This window comes from Dromiciops gliroides, chromosome 4 (assembly GCF_019393635.1).
Source record: "Dromiciops gliroides isolate mDroGli1 chromosome 4, mDroGli1.pri, whole genome shotgun sequence".
NCBI lineage: Eukaryota > Metazoa > Chordata > Mammalia > Microbiotheria > Microbiotheriidae > Dromiciops > Dromiciops gliroides.
In genome coordinates this window covers 386550429-386556428 of record NC_057864.1, presented here as the reverse complement: position 1 = coordinate 386556428, position 6000 = coordinate 386550429, and positions in this window count along the sequence as shown.

The window sequence follows — 6000 nt, the reverse complement described above, 5'->3', positions numbered from 1 at the left end:
TTTCACATGTATGTGATCATGCAGGAACATGTGTAGCTGTATGGATTATTAACCAAAGACCAATTTACATTCTATATCAAAGGACCACAACATTTTGCTCTAAAATCAAAGACTGTGGAGATCATTTCACTTGAAAATTTAAATATTGTACATAGGGAATAAAGCACTTCCTCTGCTACGTACTTCTACAGAGTTGTGTTTTTTCATTGTGACCTGATCTTAGCACCACTAAAATCAAGCACAGTAGGGAAAATCTCTAGGGCTTATTTCAATTCATTTGGTTTGGATTATTTCAAGGAGGCTTAGGCAACACAATTTTCTTCAAGGCAAGAATTGCCCTTGTAACAACATTAAATTGTAATGACTTTAATTATAGGAATTCTATTCTTGTCATCTAGAAGGTGTCAGCAGAAAGGTACAAATGGCTCGTCTGCATTAGATGTATAGGGAAATCATACTTCCATCCATCCCTTCAGATGTATAGGGAACTTAGTATGTTCCCTATTGGGACATTACTAGAAGAAGCTTTGTAATAAAAGCCCATGAAAAACTGTAACTGTATCTTTATTTTCTGGACAAAGGATTGGATTTCCATTCAGACCCAGATGGTAGACTTTAAGAGATAGATGAAAGCTACAGTTGAGGCTATTGAGTCATTGCTATTAGTGTACTTCTTTCATATTATTTCTGCTCTAGTCTACTCTTCACCTATCCAAAGTTAGCAACAGGGTGCAGTAGGAAAGCATTTAACTTATCACAGGACCTATTCCAATCACAAATCTGCTATTTACTATCTGTGTGATCTTGAGCAAATCACTTAAGTCCTTTGGGCCCCAGTTTCTTCATCTGTAAAAAGAGAAAGCTAGACTAGATGACCTCTTAGCTTCTAGCTCTGATTCTAGTTGTGATTTTTTGAATTACTAAAATGTATGTATACATGCTTGCATTGAATGAAATGCATAGAAAGTCTTACTCTAATAACTTAATTGTGGCATAGAGGTGATCCTGGGTTTTTGAAAGCCATTCTGGAAGAATTTAAGCTTTGTTGATTTCTATAATGTGAGAAAGACTTCACATGATCCTAATAGAATATGTCTTCTTTTCAAGAATCAGCCTGGCAAAGCATATAGAGACTTTTCTTTAATAGGCTGGTTATTTGGTGCTAAAGGTCTGAGGCACAGCAACCCAAGAAACAAAAAAAAAATGAAAAAAGACTCTCAGTTGTGTTAAGTTCCCTTTTTCTTGGCATATAGCAAATGGTGGTAGACTTCCAGAAAGAGGTATAGGGGCTTCTAAGAATCAGCGAATTTTTAGGCATTTTACTATCATTGAATATCACAAAAATGGCATCAACTAAATTTGAACAGATAGATGTTTGGTTATGTTGGTATTATTTCCAAATATTTCATCTTTATACAGACTGCTGACTAGTTAAAACAAAAGTCAAAATCAACACAAAATTTGATGAATAATTGAAACAATATTTGAGAATAACTCAAACAATTAAATCCACTCCAAATTTATTGACACTGAAACATATTGACTCTGAAAAAAGAAGAGTATAAAGAAACAGAAAATGACATAGAATATCACCTTTTCCTAGAGACATTTTCTCAGTGTAAATGAGAATTGCAAAAATGAGGATCTCCAAAGAGTAAGCATTTGATCTCCATGACAAGTGGAGAGAGATGACATCCCAAACTAACATTGGCTTATTAGATAACTTTTTATCAAATCTTATGGAAGAGTATAGTAAAAAATTAAGAACATTATTACCTCATACATCATTAAGATACAGTGGAGGGGAAAACAAGCTTACAGAAAGTTTGGTAAGAGACTCAGTGAATGAACTCTTCCAAGGACATTTAAAGATGAAACTGAAAGAACACTAAGCCAATGAAAACTAAAAAGATATGTCAAGATTTCCATAATAAACAAACTCTTTTCTCCAACAATAGAGTGACTGATCCTGATAGTAGCACAGAACCAATGGGCAGCATGAGGACAGACATGGGATTATCACTAAATCAAATAAATATACAAAGAAAAACCCAGCTAGACTTGATGAAATATACATAGGACATACTTATTCTAGAGGTGACATATTTTGAGCATGTTCTAAGATAGTTGAAAGTGGGGAGACAATGAAAAAATCATAGGCCTAATGATTAAAATAAAAGAGGTGATTCAGGAAATAGCATTAACTATCCATGCATTTGCTTAGTTTGTCATTGAATCAAATAATTTCTTTGAATTTATTATTTATTTATATTAAACATGCTTTTTTTTTTTTTCAAAAAAAATTGAGTTCCAAATTCTCTCTCTCACTCTGGACCCTCCCCCACCCATTGAGAGGGTAAACAATATTATATCAAGTATATATATATATATACATACATATATGTATATACACATATATATGTATATATGAAATAATACAAAACATAGTTCCATGTTAGCAATGTAGCAAAAAAGCAAGAAAAATAAAATGAAAAAATTATACTTTAATTTGTACTCAGAGTTCATCAGTTTTCTCCTTTTGGAATTGTCTTGGATCACTTTATTCATCAGAGTGGCTAAGTTTTTCACAGTTGGTCATTATTGTAGCATTGCTGATATTATCTACAATGATCTCCTGGTTTTGTTCACTTCCTTCTGCATGAATTCATATAGGTCTTCCAGATTTTTCTGAAACCAGCATGCTTGTCACTTCATTTAGCAAAATAATATTTCATCAAAATCATATACCACAACTTCATAATCAAGTCAAAATTTTCATGAGAATAGTATAGACTACATCCATCAAGGATATCAGTCATGAATGTTTGAGAAGAGAATGAACAAGCTTTTACAAATTCTACAAAAGATCACATCTTTATAATTAAACATTTGACTGAATTGTGTAGAGAATATAAGATGCCTTCATAAAATATATGATTGTTGATGATAAAAAAACCTATAAAACCATTTGATAGGATAGGCCAAAATGCTACCTTAAAGGATCTCCAAAAAGGTATAACTCTCATATATTATGATCATATAAAATTCCTTGAAAGATAAAATAGCAAAATCATACCTAATAATCCATTGATTATCAATACCAAGCAGACCATAAAACAAAGAGTCAACCTTATTCTGCGTGTGAGTGTGTGTGTGTGTGTGTGTGTGTGTGTGTGTGTGTGTGTGTGTGAAGAGAGAGAGAGAGAGAGAGAGAGAGAGAGAGTCACTGTGCATGAACATTGATCCAAAATAAGTAGGAATAGAAGGAAGGCTGAATTGCCTTTGGGAAATCATATGATGCTTTGAATAATCCTAAGTTCTTCATTGAAATGAAAGCCCATAATTTTATATTAGCATTCTGATGACAATGCTACAGAGCTGCAAATCATAGAATGTTAGTCTCTGAAGAATTAAATGTGAGGATCACATTTAATATACTATGAAGAATTACATGTGTAAAGGGGTGGGGATCACTTGAGTTAATCAATTATCTCATTCTACTTAAAGTAATGATAAAAATAATGAAAATTATAATAGCTAGCACTATAGTGCTTTAACATTTGCATAGTGTTTTATAAATATGATCTCATTTGATCCTCACCACAACCCTGGGAAGTAGGTACTATTACTCTCCACAATTTTACAGTTGAGGTCATTGAGGCAGAGGTTAAGTGACTTGCTCAGGATTACATGGCTACTACCTTAACCAAGTGAAAAAGAGTTCAATCGAATCAATCATTCAATCAAGAGCATTAGACTAGGTGTAAATAATCTGGTTAATCAATTTGGAAAGAGAGAAAGCCTTGGCTAATTTAAAGTAAAGTGCATTCACAAATGCATGTGAAATATGAAAACTATTAGATGATAAAAAAAACGTCCTAGCTGGTATCTGTGTCTCCCTGCAGGTGGGTGCTGGCTTCAGTAAAAGCAAGCCTGGGGCAAACTGGCTGTGGCTGAGAACTTTGCCTTCATTCTTCCTTGCTCTCTTATGGGAACTCACTGGAATGGCTTATTTATTTTACCATCCATAATTATCTTCCTCAGACTTTGCACCCAACCTGGACAAATTACATGTCAGAAATATGATATAATTTAACCTATATTAAAGCTAATATGACCCCCATTGATATGTCATGAGGATCATATTAACTTAAACATCAAAACTGAAAATTATTTTTGGTTAACGTGTAGACTTTAAAGTGTCACTGATAATAAAGTGTCCCTAATGTGTGAAACGTTGGAGAAATAAATCCAAAATGGAACTCCCTAAAATGTAACATGTAAGGTCACATGCTTGGTTGGAAGAAAAGATTTTATTTTGACCCATTTCCTTGTAAGATAAATAATGAAAAGCAGAACCAAGAAACCAATTTTTACAATAATACTGTAGAAACAAGCAACTTTCAAAGCTGCAAGAATTCTAATCAATGCAATAACCATTTGTGATTCTGTGGACCAATGATAAAAACATGCTATCTGTTACAAAGAGGTGATGGATTTAGGGTGCAGAATGAGACACATCTATTTTTGTATACAGTCACTGAGGAAATTTGTTTTCTTTGACTTGCATATTTGTTGTAAGAAATTTGTCTTTCATTTCTTTTCCCAATAGGGCAAAGAGTGGGGAGAGAAATTAGATTTTTGTTAATTTTTTTTAATTGAGAGGGAGTGTTACAGATGTGAAATCTTGTTTGCACTTTCACATGAGGTCATTATATTACTAGATTTACTTACCTATTTTACTTTGTTACAAGAGACCTCTTAGGAAAATGAGAATAATATGTAAATAATGTAACATAAAAACAAAACACATCAATAAAACTTTTAAAAAAAGATAGGTCATCAAAGGACGTATCTAGAGATATGAATGAAAGCTCGGCGTCTATTTAGTTCACACCCCACTTTTTTATAGGTGTAGAAATAGAGGGCTAGAGAGGTAAAGTGAGTTGCCCATGGCCACAGAATGAATGAATGAATGAATGAATGAATGAATGAATGAATTTTCAAAAGCATTTTTAAAGCAATTACCATGTGTCAGTCACTGTGCTAAGCACTGGGGATACAAATATAAGCAAGCAAAACCATCCCTGACCTCCAAAAGCTTACATTCTAATAAAGACAACACATAAAAGGGAAACTAAAAAGGGTATGGATTACACAGACAGAGTTCCATGGCTTGGAAATGCTTAGGAAGCGATTGAAGGCCTGGTTGTGAAAAAGTAAGACAAAAGCCCACTCCACCCTGCCCAGCCCCAGAGTCCCAGGGGGTAGAAAGCAAGAGCTAATGGGGAGGTTGAATAATCTGACCTAAGTTGAGGTGGCATGGTATAGACATGGCCCAGAACAGAAAATAGATATAGACCAACATCTCACACCACATACTAAAATAAGGTCAAAATGGGTACAGGATTTATACATAAAGGATGATACCATAAGCAAATTAAGAGAGCATGGAATAATTTATCTGTCATATTTATGGGTAGAGGAAGAATTTAGGACCAAAGAAGATATATAGTGTAAAACAAAATGTAAAAGAAAGAAAAGAAAAGAAAAAGAAAAAGGCCAGGAAGTCACACAGAGGTAGCACATATCAGAGGTACAATTCAAACTCAGGTCCTCTGATGCCAGAATCTGTTCTCATTCCATTGTACTCCAGAAGTGTAGTAATGTGTTCATGGGTATGGTAGTCCAGAGGTGATTTTCACAAAGGGGCATTTTAAACTACTCATTTCTTTAAGCTATGTTTTATGAGAGTCTAACAACATTCTATATTATTTAATAGACTGTGCATTTGTTTTCTCAAAACTCCTCGATACTATGGAATGTTTACATAAAGCATTTTCATTTTTTTACATAACAGGAAAGCATTTACCTTAGCTTATCTTTCTGAATTTTCCATAATGATACATCTCTCAAACATTGGGCAAACCTATTCAACAGAGAGTTTTGGTATTGATGTTTTCATCTTGAGACTGCTCCTTTAAAACCCAACAGGTCATA